At 43.2% G+C, this 12,812-nt stretch overlaps 11 non-coding genes across 11 annotated transcripts; all 11 read left to right on the forward strand.

Moving 5' to 3' along the window:
• The first annotated feature begins 35 nt into the window (after nucleotides 1-35).
• Nucleotides 36-109, forward strand: trnai-aau. Its single transcript has one exon. It is a non-coding gene; the product is annotated as a tRNA-Ile (tRNA).
• A 1,785-nt stretch (nucleotides 110-1,894) lies between these two features.
• On the forward strand, nucleotides 1,895-1,968 carry trnai-aau. The gene has a single exon. It is a non-coding gene; the product is annotated as a tRNA-Ile (tRNA).
• A 1,410-nt stretch (nucleotides 1,969-3,378) lies between these two features.
• trnai-aau lies at nucleotides 3,379-3,452 on the forward strand. Its single transcript has one exon. It is a non-coding gene; the product is annotated as a tRNA-Ile (tRNA).
• Nucleotides 3,453-4,217: 765 nt separating this feature from the next.
• trnai-aau lies at nucleotides 4,218-4,291 on the forward strand. Its single transcript has one exon. It is a non-coding gene; the product is annotated as a tRNA-Ile (tRNA).
• A 921-nt stretch (nucleotides 4,292-5,212) lies between these two features.
• trnai-aau lies at nucleotides 5,213-5,286 on the forward strand. Its single transcript has one exon. It is a non-coding gene; the product is annotated as a tRNA-Ile (tRNA).
• A 770-nt stretch (nucleotides 5,287-6,056) lies between these two features.
• Nucleotides 6,057-6,130, forward strand: trnai-aau. Its single transcript has one exon. It is a non-coding gene; the product is annotated as a tRNA-Ile (tRNA).
• Nucleotides 6,131-6,861: 731 nt separating this feature from the next.
• trnal-uaa lies at nucleotides 6,862-6,933 on the forward strand. The gene has a single exon. It is a non-coding gene; the product is annotated as a tRNA-Leu (tRNA).
• An 852-nt stretch (nucleotides 6,934-7,785) lies between these two features.
• Nucleotides 7,786-7,860, forward strand: trnai-aau. Its single transcript has one exon. It is a non-coding gene; the product is annotated as a tRNA-Ile (tRNA).
• Nucleotides 7,861-8,614: 754 nt separating this feature from the next.
• Nucleotides 8,615-8,688, forward strand: trnai-aau. Its single transcript has one exon. It is a non-coding gene; the product is annotated as a tRNA-Ile (tRNA).
• Nucleotides 8,689-9,534: 846 nt separating this feature from the next.
• trnai-aau lies at nucleotides 9,535-9,607 on the forward strand. The gene has a single exon. It is a non-coding gene; the product is annotated as a tRNA-Ile (tRNA).
• A 1,721-nt stretch (nucleotides 9,608-11,328) lies between these two features.
• trnai-aau lies at nucleotides 11,329-11,402 on the forward strand. The gene has a single exon. It is a non-coding gene; the product is annotated as a tRNA-Ile (tRNA).
• Nucleotides 11,403-12,812: the final 1,410 nt, after the last annotated feature.

Below are 12,812 nucleotides of genomic sequence, written 5' to 3' on the forward strand. Positions count from 1 at the left end.
TTTCTGTCTCTAATCCGTAAAGTGAGCATTATCAAGGCCGGTTAGCTCAGTTGGTTAGAGCGTCGTGCTAATAACGCGAAGGTCGTGGGTTCGATACCCGTACTGGCCAGGAGAATTTGTTTTTACTTTACTGTGTATGTCTACAGTGTCACATAACTCTATTGATTGGGGTCTACAATGTACATTTTAAATTAGTAGTATAACTCTCTCTCTCTGTCTTTCTCCACTCCTTACTCTTTTTTCTCTCTCTGTCTTTCTCCACTCCTTACTCTTTTCTTCTCTTCTCCTTTCTCCACTCTTACTCTGTCTTTCTCCACTCCTTACTCTCTCTTTCTGTCTTTCTCCACTCCTTACTCTCTCTTTATGTCTTTCTCCACTCCTTACTCTCTCTTTCTGTCTTTCTCCACTCCTTACTCTCTCTTTCTGTCTTTCTCCACTCCTTACTCTCTCTTTCTGTCTTTCTCCACTCCTTACTCTCTCTTTCTCCACTCCTTGCTCTCTCTTTCTCCACTCCTTACTCTCTCTTTCTCCACTCCTTACTCTCTCTTTCTGTCTTTCTCCACTCCTTACTCTCTCTTTCTGTCTTTCTCCACTCCTTACTCTCTCTTTCTGTCTTTCTCCACTCCTTACTCTCTCTTTCTGTCTTTCTCCACTCCTTACTCTCTCTTTCTGTCTTTCTCCACTCCTTACTCTCTCTTTCTGTCTTTTCCACTCCTTACTCTCTCTTTCTGTCTTTCTCCACTCCTTACTCTCTCTCTCTGTCTTTCTCCACTCCTTACTCTCTCTTTCCTCCACTCCTTTCTCTCTCTTTCTCCACTCCTTACTCTGTCTTTCTCCACTCCTTACTCTCTCTTTCTGTCTTTCTCCACTCCTTACTCTCTCTTTCTGTCTTTCTCCACTCCTTACTCTCTCTCTCTGTCTTTCTCCACTCCTTACTCTCTCTTTCTGTCTTTCTCCACTCCTTACTCTCTCTTTCTGTCTGTAATCCGTAAAGTGAGCATTATCAAGGCCGGTTAGCTCAGTTGGTTAGAGCGTCGTGCTAATCGAAGGTCGCGGGTTCGATACCCGTACTGGCCAGGAGAATTTGTTTTTACTTTACTGTGTATGTCTACAGTGTCACATAACTCTATTGATTGGGGTCTACAATGTACATTTTAAATTAGTAGTATAACTCTCTCTCTCTGTCTTTCTCCACTCCTTACTCTTTTTTTCTCTCTCTGTCTTTCTCCATTACTTACTCTGTCTTTCTCCACTCCTTACTCTCTCTCTCTGTCTTTCTCCACTCCTACTCTCTCTTTCTGTCTTTCTCCACTCCTTACTCTCTCTGTCTTTCTCCACTCCTTACTCTCTCTTCTCTGTCTTTCTCCACTCCTTACTCTCTCTCTCTGTCTTTCTCCACTCCTTACTCTGTTTTTCTCTCTCTGTCTTTCTCCACTACTTACTCTGTCTTTCTCCACTCCTTACTCTCTCTTTCTGTCTTTTCTCCTTACTCTCTCTTTCTCCTTACTCTCTCTTTCTGTCTTTCTCCACTCCTTACTCTCTCTTTCTGTCTTTCTCTCCTTACTCTCTCTTTCTGTCTTTCTACTCTTACTCTTTCTGTCTTTCTCCACTCCTTACTCTCTCTTTCTGTCTTTCTCCACTCCTTACTCTCTGATTTTCTGTCTTTCTCCACTACTTACTCTCTGTCTTTCTCCACTCCTTACTCTCTCTCTCTGTCTTTCTCCACTCCTTACTCTCTCTTTCTGTCTTTCTCCACTCCTTACTCTCTCTTTCTGTCTTTCTCCACTCCTTACTCTCTCTTTCTGTCTTTCTCCACTCCTTACTCTCTCTTTCTGTCTTTCTCCACTCCTTACTCTCTCTTTCTGTCTCTAATCCGTAAAGTGAGCATTATCAAGGCCGGTTAGCTCAGTTGGTTAGAGCGTCGTGCTAATAACTCGAAGGTCGTGGGTTCGATACCCGTACTGGCCAGGAGAATTTGTTTTTACTTTACTGTGTATGTCTACACGTGTCACATAACTCTATTGATTGGGGTCTACAATGTACATTTTAAATTAGTAGTATAACTCTCTCTCTCTGTCTTTCTCCACTCCTTACTCTTTTTTCTCTCTCTGTCTTTCTCCACTACTTACTCTGTCTTTCTCCACTCCTTACTCTCTCTCTCTGTCTTTCTCCACTCCTTACTCTCTCTTTATGTCTTTCTCCACTCCTTCTCTCTCTTTCTGTCTTTCTCCACTCCTTACTCTCTCTTTCTGTCTTTCTCCACTCCTTACTCTCTCTTTCTGTCTTTCTCCACTCCTTACTCTCTCTCTTTCTCCACTCCTTACTCTCTCTTTTCTCCTTACTCTCTCTTTCTGTCTTTCTCCACTCCTTACTCTCTCTTTCTGTCTTTCTCCACTCCTTACTCTCTCTTTCTGTCTTTCTCCACTCCTTACTCTCTCTTTCTGTCTTTCTCCACTCCTTACTCTCTCTTTCTGTCTTTCTCCACTCCTTACTCTCTCTGTCTTTCTCCACTCCTTACTCTCTCTCTTTCCCACTCCTTACTCTCTCTCTTCTTTCTCTCCACTCCTTACTCTCTCTTTCTGTCTTTCTCCACTCCTTACTCTCTCTTTCTGTCTTTCTCCACTCCTTACTCTCTCTTTCTGTCTTTCTCCACTCCTTACTTTCTCTCTCTTTCTGTCTTTCTCCACTCCTTACTCTCTCTTTCTGTCTCTAATCCGTAAAGTGAGCATTATCAAGGCCGGTTAGCTCAGTTGGTTAGAGCGTCGTGCTAACGCGAAGGTCGTGGGTTCGATACCCGTACTGGCCAGGAGAATTTGTTTTTACTTTACTGTGTATGTCTACAGTGTCACATAACTCTATTGATTGGGGTCTACAATGTACATTTTAAATTAGTAGTATAACTCTCTCTCTCTGTCTTTCTCCACTCCTTACTCTTTTTTCTCTCTCTGTCTTTCTCCACTACTTACTCTGTCTTTCTCCACTCCTTACTCTCTCTCTCTGTCTTTCTCCACTCCTTACTCTCTCTTTCTGTCTTTCTCCACTCCTTACTCTCTCTTTCTGTCTCTCTTTCTCTTTCTTCTGTCTTTCTCCACTCCTTACTCTCTCTTTCTGTCTTTTCTCCACTCCTTACTCTCTCTTTCTGTCTTTCTCCACTCCTTACTCTCTCTCTCTTTCCTCTCCTTACTCTCTCTCTTCTTTCTCCACTCCTTACTCTGTCTTTCTCCACCTTACTCCTTACTCTCTCTTTCTGTCTTTCTCCACTCTTTATGTCTTACTCTCTCTCTTTCTGTCTTTCTCCACTCCTTACTCTCTCTTTCTGTCTTTCTCCACTCCTTACTCTCTCTTTCTGTCTGTAATCCGTAAAGTGAGCATTATCAAGGCCGGTTAGCTCAGTTGGTTAGAGCGTCGTGCTAATAACGCGAAGGTCGCGGGTTCGATACCCGTACTGGCCAGGAGAATTTGTTTTTACTTTACTGTGTATGTCTAGAGTGTCACATACCTCTATTGATTGGGGTCTACAATGTACATTTTAAATTAGTAGTATAACTCTCTCTCTCTGTCTTTCTCCACTCCTTACTCTGTTTTTCTCTCTCTGTCTTTCCCCATTACTTACTATGTCTTTCTCCACTCCTTACTCTCTCTCTCTGTCTTTCTGCACTCCTTACTCTCTCTCTCTCTGTCTTTCTCCACTACTTACTCTGTCTTTCTCCACTCCTTACTCTCTCTCTCTGTCTTTCTCCACTCCTTACTCTCTCTCTGTCTTTCTCCACTCCTTACTCTGTTTTTCTCTCTCTGTCTTTCTCCACTACTTACTCTGTCTTTCTCCACTCCTTACTCTCTCTTTCTGTCTTTCTCCACTCCTTACTCTCTCTTTCTGTCTTTCTCCACTCCTTACTCTCTCTCTCTGTCTTTCTCCACTCCTTACTCTCTCTTTATGTCTTTCTCCACTCCTTACTCTCTCTTTCTGTCTTTCTCCACTCCTTACTCTCTCTTTCTGTCTTTCTCCACTCCTTACTCTCTCTTTCTCCACTCCTTACTCTCTCTTTTACCCTCCTTACTCTCTTTCTGTCTTTCTCCACTCCTTACTCTCTCTTTCTGTCTTTCTCCACTCCTTACTCTCTCTTTCTGTCTTTCTCCACTCCTTACTCTCTCTTTCTGTCTTTCTCCACTCCTTACTCTCTCTTTCTGTCTCTAATCCGTGAAGTGAGCATTATCAAGGCCGGTTAGCTCAGTTGGTTAGAGCGTCGTGCTAATAACGCGAAGGTCGTGGGTTCGATACCCGTACTGGCCAGGAGAATTTGTTTTTACTTTACTGTGTATGTCTACAGTGTCACATAACTCTATTGATTGGGGTCTACAATGTACATTTTAAATTAGTAGTATAACTCTCTCTCTCTGTCTTTCTCCACTCCTTACTCTTTTTTTCTCTCTCTGTCTTTCTCCACTCCTTACTCTTTTTTTCTCTCTCTGTCTTTCTCCACTACTTACTCTGTCTTTCTCCACTCCTTACTCTCTCTCTCTGTCTTTCTCCACTCCTTACTCTCTCTTTATGTCTTTCTCCACTCCTTACTCTCTCTTTCTGTCTTTCTCCACTCCTTACTCTCTCTTTCTGTCTTTCTCCACTCCTTACTCTCTCTTTCTGTCTTTCTCCACTCCTTACTCTCTCTCTCTTTCTCCACTCCTTGCTCTCTCTTTCTCCACTCCTTACTCTCTCTTTCTCCACTCCTTACTCTCTCTTTCTGTCTTTCTCCACTCCTTACTATCTCTTTCTGTCTTTCTCCACTCCTTACTCTCTCTTTCTGTCTTTCTCCACTCCTTACTCTCTCTTTCTGTCTTTCTCCACTCCTTACTTCTGTCTTTCTCCACTCTTACTCTCTTTCTTTTCCACTCCTTACTCTCTCTTTCTGTCTTTCTCCACTCCTTACTCTCTCTTTCTGTCTTTCTCCACTCCTTACTCTCTCTCTCTGTCTTTCTCCACTCCTTACTCTCTCTTTCCTCACTCCTTACTCTCTCTTTCTCCACTCCTTACTCTCGCCTTTCTCCACTCCTTACTCTCTCTTTCTGTCTTCTCCACTCCTTACTCTCTCTTTATGTCTTTCTCCACTCCTTACTCTCTCTCTCTGTCTTTCTCCACTCCTTACTCTCTCTTTCTGTCTTTCTCCACTCCTTACTCTCTCTTTCTGTCTGTAATCCGTAAAGTGAGCATTATCAAGGCCGGTTAGCTCAGTTGGTTAGAGTGTCGTGCTAATAACGCGAAGGTCGCGGGTTCGATACCCGTACTGGCCAGGATAATTTGTTTTTACTTTACTGTGTATGTCTACAGTGTCACATAACTCTATTGATTGGGGTCTACAATGTACATTTTAAATTAGTAGTATAACTCTCTCTCTCTGTCTTTCTCCACTCCTTACTCTGTTTTCTCTCTCTGTCTTTCTCCATTACTTACTCTGTCTTTTCTCCACTCCTTACTCTCTCTCTCTGTCTTTCTGCACTCCTTACTCTCTCTCTCTCTGTCTTTCTCCACTACTTACTCTGTCTTTCTCCACTCCTTACTCTCTCTCTCTGTCTTTCTCCACTCCTTACTCTCTCTCTCTGTCTTTCTCCACTCCTTACTCTGTTTTTCTCTCTCTGTCTTTCTCCACTACTTACTCTGTCTTTCTCCACTCCTTACTCTCTCTCTCTGTCTTTCTCCACTCCTTACTCTCTCTTTCTGTCTTTCTCCACTCCTTACTCTCTCTCTCTGTCTTTCTCCACTCCTTACTCTCTCTTTCTGTCTTTCTCCACTCCTTACTCTCTCTTTCTGTCTTTCTCCACTCCTTACTCTCTCTTTCTGTCTTTCTCCACTCCTTACTCTCTCTTTCTCCACTCCTTACTCTCTCTTTCTCCACTCCTTACTCTCTCTTTCTGTCTTTCTCCACTCCTTACTCTCTCTTTCTGTCTTTCTCCACTCCTTACTCTCTCTTTCTGTCTTTCTCCACTCCTTACTCTCTCTTTCTGTCTTTCTCCACTCCTTACTCTCTCTTTCTGTCTCTAATCCGTGAAGTGAGCATTATCAAGGCCGGTTAGCTCAGTTGGTTAGAGCGTCGTGCTAATAACGCGAAGGTCGTGGGTTCGATACCCTTACTGGCCAGGAGAATTTGTTTTTACTTTACTGTGTATGTCTACAGTGTCACATAACTCTATTGATTGGGGTCTACAATGTACATTTTAAATTAGTAGTATAACTCTCTCTCTCTGTCTTTCTCCACTCCTTACTCTTTTTTTCTCTCTCTGTCTTTCTCCACTACTTACTCTGTCTTTCTCCACTCCTTACTCTCTCTCTCTGTCTTTCTCCACTCCTTACTCTCTCTTTATGTCTTTCTCCACTCCTTACTCTCTCTTTCTGTCTTTCTCCACTCCTTACTCTCTCTTTCTGTCTTTCTCCACTCCTTACTCTCTCTTTCTGTCTTTCTCCACTCCTTGCTCTCTCTTTCTCCACTCCTTACTCTCTCTTTCTCCACTCCTTACTCTCTCTTTCTGTCTTTCTCCACTCCTTACTATCTCTTTCTGTCTTTCTCCACTCCTTACTCTCTCTCTGTCTTTCTCCACTCCTTACTCTCTCTTTCTGTCTTTCTCCACTCCTTACTCTCTCTTTCTGTCTTTCTCCACTCCTTACTCTCTCTTTCTCCACTCCTTACTTCTGTCTTTCTCCACTCCTTACTCTCTCTTTCTGTCTTTCTCCACTCCTTACTCTCTCTTTCTGTCTTTCTCCACTCCTTACTCTCTCTTTCTGTCTTTCTCCACTCCTTACTCTCTCTTTCTGTCTTTCTCCACTCCTTACTCTCTCTTTCTGTCTCTAATCCGTGAAGTGAGCATTATCAAGGCCGGTTAGCTCAGTTGGTTAGAGCGTCGTGCTAATAACGAAGGTCGTGGGTTCGATACCCTTACTGGCCAGGAGAATTTGTTTTTACTTTACTGTGTATGTCTACAGTGTCACATAACTCTATTGATTGGGGTCTACAATGTACATTTTAAATTAGTAGTATAACTCTCTCTCTCTGTCTTTCTCCACTCCTTACTCTTTTTTCTCTCTCTGTCTTTCTCCACTACTTACTCTGTCTTTCTCCACTCCTTACTCTCTCTCTCTGTCTTTCTCCACTCCTTACTCTCTCTTTCTGTCTTTCTCCACTCCTTACTCTCTCTTTCTGTCTTTCTCCACTCCTTACTCTCTCTTTCTGTCTTTCTCCACTCCTTACTCTCTCTTTCTGTCTTTCTCCCTTACTCCTCTTTTGCTCTCTCTTTCTCCACTCCTTACTCTCTCTTTCTCCACTCCTTACTCTCTCTTTCTGTCTTTCTCCACTCCTTACTCTCTCTTTCTGTCTTTCTCCACTCCTTACTCTCTCTTTCTGTCTTTCTCCACTCCTTACTCTCTCTTTCTGTCTTTCTCCACTCCTTACTCTCTCTTTCTGTCTTTCTCCACTCCTTACTCTCTCTTTCTGTCTTTCTCCACTCCTTACTCTCTCTTTCTGTCTTTCTCCACTCCTTACTCTCTCTCTCTGTCTTTCTCCACTCCTTACTCTCTCTTTCCTCACTCCTTACTCTCTCTTTCTCCACTCCTTACTCTCTGTCTTTCTCCACTCCTTACTCTCTCTTTCTGTCTATCTCCACTCCTTACTCTCTCTTTATGTCTTTCTCCACTCCTTACTCTCTCTCTCTGTCTTTCTCCACTCCTTACTCTCTCTTTCTGTCTTTCTCCACTCCTTACTCTCTCTTTCTGTCTGTAATCCGTAAAGTGAGCATTATCAAGGCCGGTTAGCTCAGTTGGTTAGAGTGTCGTGCTAATAACTCGAAGGTCGTCGGGTTCGATACCCGTACTGGCCAGGAGAATTTGTTTTTACTTTACTGTGTATGTCTAGAGTGTCACATAACTCTATTGATTGGGGTCTACAATGTACATTTTAAATTAGTAGTATAACTCTCTCTCTCTGTCTTTCTCCACTCCTTACTCTGTTTTTCTCTCTCTGTCTTTCCCCATTACTTACTATGTCTTTCTCCACTCCTTACTCTCTCTCTCTGTCTTTCTCCACTCCTTACTCTCTCTTTATGTCTTTCTCCACTCCTTACTCTCTCTTTCTGTCTTTCTCCACTCCTTACTCTCTCTTTCTGTCTTTCTCCACTCCTTACTCTCTCTTTCTGTCTTTCTCCACTCCTTACTCTCTCTTTCTCCACTCCTTGCTCTCTCTTTCTCCACTCCTTACTCTCTCTTTCTCCACTCCTTACTCTCTCTTTCTGTCTTTCTCCACTCCTTACTATCTCTTTCTGTCTTTCTCCACTCCTTACTCTCTCTTTCTGTCTTTCTCCACTCCTTACTCTCTCTTTCTGTCTTTCTCCACTCCTTACTCTCTCTTTCTGTCTTTCTCCACTCCTTACTCTCTCTTTCTCCACTCCTTACTCTCTCTTTCTCCACTCCTTACTCTCTCTTTCTGTCTTTCTCCACTCCTTACTCTCTCTTTCTGTCTTTCTCCACTCCTTACTCTCTCTTTCTGTCTTTCTCCACTCCTTACCCTCTCTTTCTGTCTTTCTCCACTCCTTACTCTCTCTTTCTGTCTCTAATCCGTAAAGTGAGCATTATCAAGGCCGGTTAGCTCAGTTGGTTAGAGCGTCGTGCTAATAACGCGAAGGTCGTGGGTTCGATACCCTTACTGGCCAGGAGAATTTGTTTTTACTTTACTGTGTATGTCTACAGTGTCACATAACTCTATTGATTGGGGTCTACAATGTACATTTTAAATTAGTAGTATAACTCTCTCTCTCTGTCTTTCTCCACTCCTTACTCTTTTTTTCTCTCTCTGTCTTTCTCCACTACTTACTCTGTCTTTCTCCACTCCTTACTCTCTCTCTCTGTCTTTCTCCACTCCTTACTCTCTCTTTATGTCTTTCTCCACTCCTTACTCTCTCTTTCTGTCTTTCTCCACTCCTTACTCTCTCTTTCTGTCTTTCTCCACTCCTTACTCTCTCTTTCTGTCTTTCTCCACTCCTTGCTCTCTCTTTCTCCACTCCTTACTCTCTCTTTCTCCACTCCTTACTCTCTCTTTCTGTCTTTCTCCACTCCTTACTATCTCTTTCTGTCTTTCTCCACTCCTTACTCTCTCTTTCTGTCTTTCTCCACTCCTTACTCTCTCTTTCTGTCTTTCTCCACTCCTTACTCTCTCTTTCTGTCTTTCTCCACTCCTTACTCTCTCTTTCTGTCTTTCCCCACTCCTTACTCTCTCTTTCTGTCTTTCTCCACTCCTTACTCTCTCTCTCTGTCTTTCTCCACTCCTTACTCTCTCTTTCCTCACTCCTTACTCTCTCTTTCTCCACTCCTTACTCTCGCTTTCTCCACTCCTTACTCTCTCTTTCTGTCTATCTCCACTCCTTACTCTCTCTTTCTGTCTTTCTCCACTCCTTACTCTCTCTCTCTGTCTTTCTCCACTCCTTACTCTCTCTTTCTGTCTTTCTCCACTCCTTACTCTCTCTTCTTTCTGTCTTAATCCGTAAAGTGAGCATTATCAAGGCCGGTTAGCTCAGTTGGTTAGTCGTCGTGCTAATAACGCGAAGGTCGCGGGTTCGATACCCGTACTGGCCAGGAGAATTTGTTTTTACTTTACTGTGTATGTCTAGAGTGTCACATAACTCTATTGATTGGGGTCTACAATGTACATTTTAAATTAGTAGTATAACTCTCTCTCTCTGTCTTTCTCCACTCCTTACTCTGTTTTTCTCTCTCTGTCTTTCCCCATTACTTACTATGTCTTTCTCCACTCCTTACTCTCTCTCTCTGTCTTTCTCCACTCCTTACTCTCTCTTTATGTCTTTCTCCACTCCTTACTCTCTCTTTCTGTCTTTCTCCACTCCTTACTCTCTCTTTCTGTCTTTCTCCACTCCTTACTCTCTCTTTCTGTCTTTCTCCACTCCTTACTCTCTCTTTCTCCACTCCTTGCTCTCTCTTTCTCCACTCCTTACTCTCTCTTTCTCCACTCCTTACTCTCTCTTTCTGTCTTTCTCCACTCCTTACTATCTCTTTCTGTCTTTCTCCACTCCTTACTCTCTCTTTCTGTCTTTCTCCACTCCTTACTCTCTCTCTGTCTTTCTCCACTCCTTACTCTCTCTTTCTGTCTTTCTCCACTCCTTACTCTCTCTTTCTGTCTTTCTCCACTCCTTACTCTCTCTTTCTCCACCCATTACTCTCTCTTTCTCCACTCCTTACTCTCTCTTTCTCCACCCATTACTCTCTCTTTCTCCACTCCTTACTCTCTCTTTCTCCACCCATTACTCTCTCTTTCTCCACTCCTTACTCTCTCTTTCTCCACCCATTACTCTCTCTTTCTCCACTCCTTACTCTCTCTTTCTCCACCCATTACTCTCTCTTTCTCCACTCCTTACTCTCTCTTTCTCCACTCCTTACTCTCTCTTTCTCCACTCCTTACTCTCTCTCTCTGTCTTTCTCCACTCCTTACTCTCTCTTTCTGTCTTTCTCCACTCCTTACTCTCTCTTTCTGTATTTCTCCACTCCTTACTCTCTCTTTCTGTCTTTCTCCACTCCTTACTCTCTCTTTCTCCACTCATTACTCTCTCTTTCTCCACTCCTTACTCTCTCTTTCTCCACCCATTACTCTCTCTTTCTCCACTCCTTACTCTCTCTTTCTCCACCCATTACTCTCTCTTTCTCCACTCCTTACTCTCTCTTTCTCCACCCATTACTCTCTCTTTCTCCACTCCTTACTCTCTCTTTCTCCACTCCTTACTCTCTCTTTCTCCACTCCTTACTCTCTCTCTCTGTCTTTCTCCACTCCTTACTCTCTCTCTCTGTCTTTCTCCACTCCTTACTCTCTCTCTGTCTTTCTCCACTCCTTACTCTCTCTCTCTGTCTTTCTTCACTCCTTACTCTCTCTCTGTCTTTCTGCACTCCTTACTCTCTCTCTCTGTCTTTCTCCACTCCTTACTCTCTCTTTCTGTCTTTCTCCACTCCTTACTCTCTTTCTGTCTTTCTCCACTCCTTACTCTCTCTTTCTGTCTTTCTCCACTCCTTACTCTCTCTTTCTGTCTTTCCCCACTCCTTACTCTCTCTCTCTGTCTTTCTCCACTCCTTACTCTCTCTTTCTGTCTTTCTCCACTCCTTACTCTCTCTCTGTCTTTCTCCACTCCTTACTCTCTCTTTCTGTCTTTCTCCACTCCTTACTCTCTCTCTCTGTCTTTCTCCACTCCTTACTCTCTCTTTCTGTCTTTCTCCACTCCACTCCTCTTTCTGTCTTTCTCCACTCCTTACTCTCTCTTTCTGTCTCTAATCCGTAAAGTGAGCATTATCAAGGCCGGTTAGCTCAGTTGGTTAGAGCGTCGTGCTAATAACGCGAAGGTCGTGGGTTCGATACCCGTACTGGCCAGGAGAATTTGTTTTTACTTTACTGTGTATGTCTACAGTGTCACATAACTCTATTGATTGGGGTCTACAATGTACATTTTAAATTAGTAGTATAACTCTCTCTCTCTGTCTTTCTCCACTCCTTACTCTTTTTTTCTCTCTCTGTCTTTCTCCACTACTTACTCTGTCTTTCTCCACTCCATACTCTCTCTCTCTCTGTCTTTCTCCACTCCTTAATCTCTCTTTATGTCTTTCTCCACTCCTTACTCTCTCTTTCTGTCTTTCTCCACTCCTTACTCTCTCTTTCTGTCTTTCTCCACTCCTTACTCTCTCTTTCTGTCTTTCTCCACTCCTTACTCTCTCTTTCTCCACTCCTTACTCTGTCTTTCTCCACTCCTTACTCTCTCTCTCTGTCTTTCTCCACTCCTTACTCTCTCTCTCTGTCTTTCTCCACTCCTTACTCTCTCTCTCTGTCTTTCTCCACTCCTTACTCTCTCTCTCTCTGTCTTTCTCCACTCCTTACTCTCTCACTCTGTCTTTCTGCACTCCTTACTCTCTCTCTCTGTCTTTCTGCACTCCTTACTCTCTCTGTCTTTCTCCACTCCTTACTCTCTCTTTCTGTCTTTCTCCACTCCTTACTATCTCTCTGTCTTTCTCCACTCCTTACTCTCTCTCTCTGTCTTTCTCCACTCCTTACTCTCTCTCTCTGTCTTTCTCCACTTCTTACTCTCTCTCTGTCTTTCTCCACTCCTTACTCTCTCTCTCTGTCTTTCTCCACTCCTTACTCTCTCTCTCTGTCTTTCTGCACTCCTTACTCTCTCTCTCTCTGTCTTTCTCCACTCCTTACTCTGTTTTTCTCTCTCTGTCTTTCTCCACTACTTACTCTGTCTTTCTCCACTCCTTACTTTCTCTTTCTGTCTTTCTCCACTCCTTACTCTGTCTTTCTCCACTCCTTACTCTCTCTCTCTGTCTTTCTCCACTCCTTACTCTCTCTTTCTGTCTTTCTCCACTACTTACTCTGTCTGTCTCCACTCCTTACTCTCTCTCTCTGTCTTTCTCCACTCCTTACTCTCTCTCTCTGTCTTTCTCCACTCCTTACTCTCTCTTTCTGTCTTTCTCCACTACTTACTCTGTCTTTCTCCACTCCTTACTCTCTCTCTTTCTGTCTTTCTCCACTCCTTACTCTCTCTTTCTCCACTCCTTACTCTCTCTTTCTGTCTTTCTCCACTCCTTACTCTCTCTTTCTCCACCCATTACTCTCTCTTTCTCCACTCCTTACTCTCTCTTTCTGTCTTTCTCCACTCCTTACTCTCTCTTTCTGTATTTCTCCACTCCTTACTCTCTCTTTCTGTCTTTCTCCACTCCTTACTCTCTCTTTCTCCACCCATTACTCTCTCTTTCTCCACTCCTTACTCTCTCTTTCTCCACCCAT

This window comes from Oncorhynchus gorbuscha, unplaced genomic scaffold (genome assembly GCF_021184085.1).
Source record: "Oncorhynchus gorbuscha isolate QuinsamMale2020 ecotype Even-year unplaced genomic scaffold, OgorEven_v1.0 Un_scaffold_2242, whole genome shotgun sequence".
Lineage (NCBI taxonomy): Eukaryota > Metazoa > Chordata > Actinopteri > Salmoniformes > Salmonidae > Oncorhynchus > Oncorhynchus gorbuscha.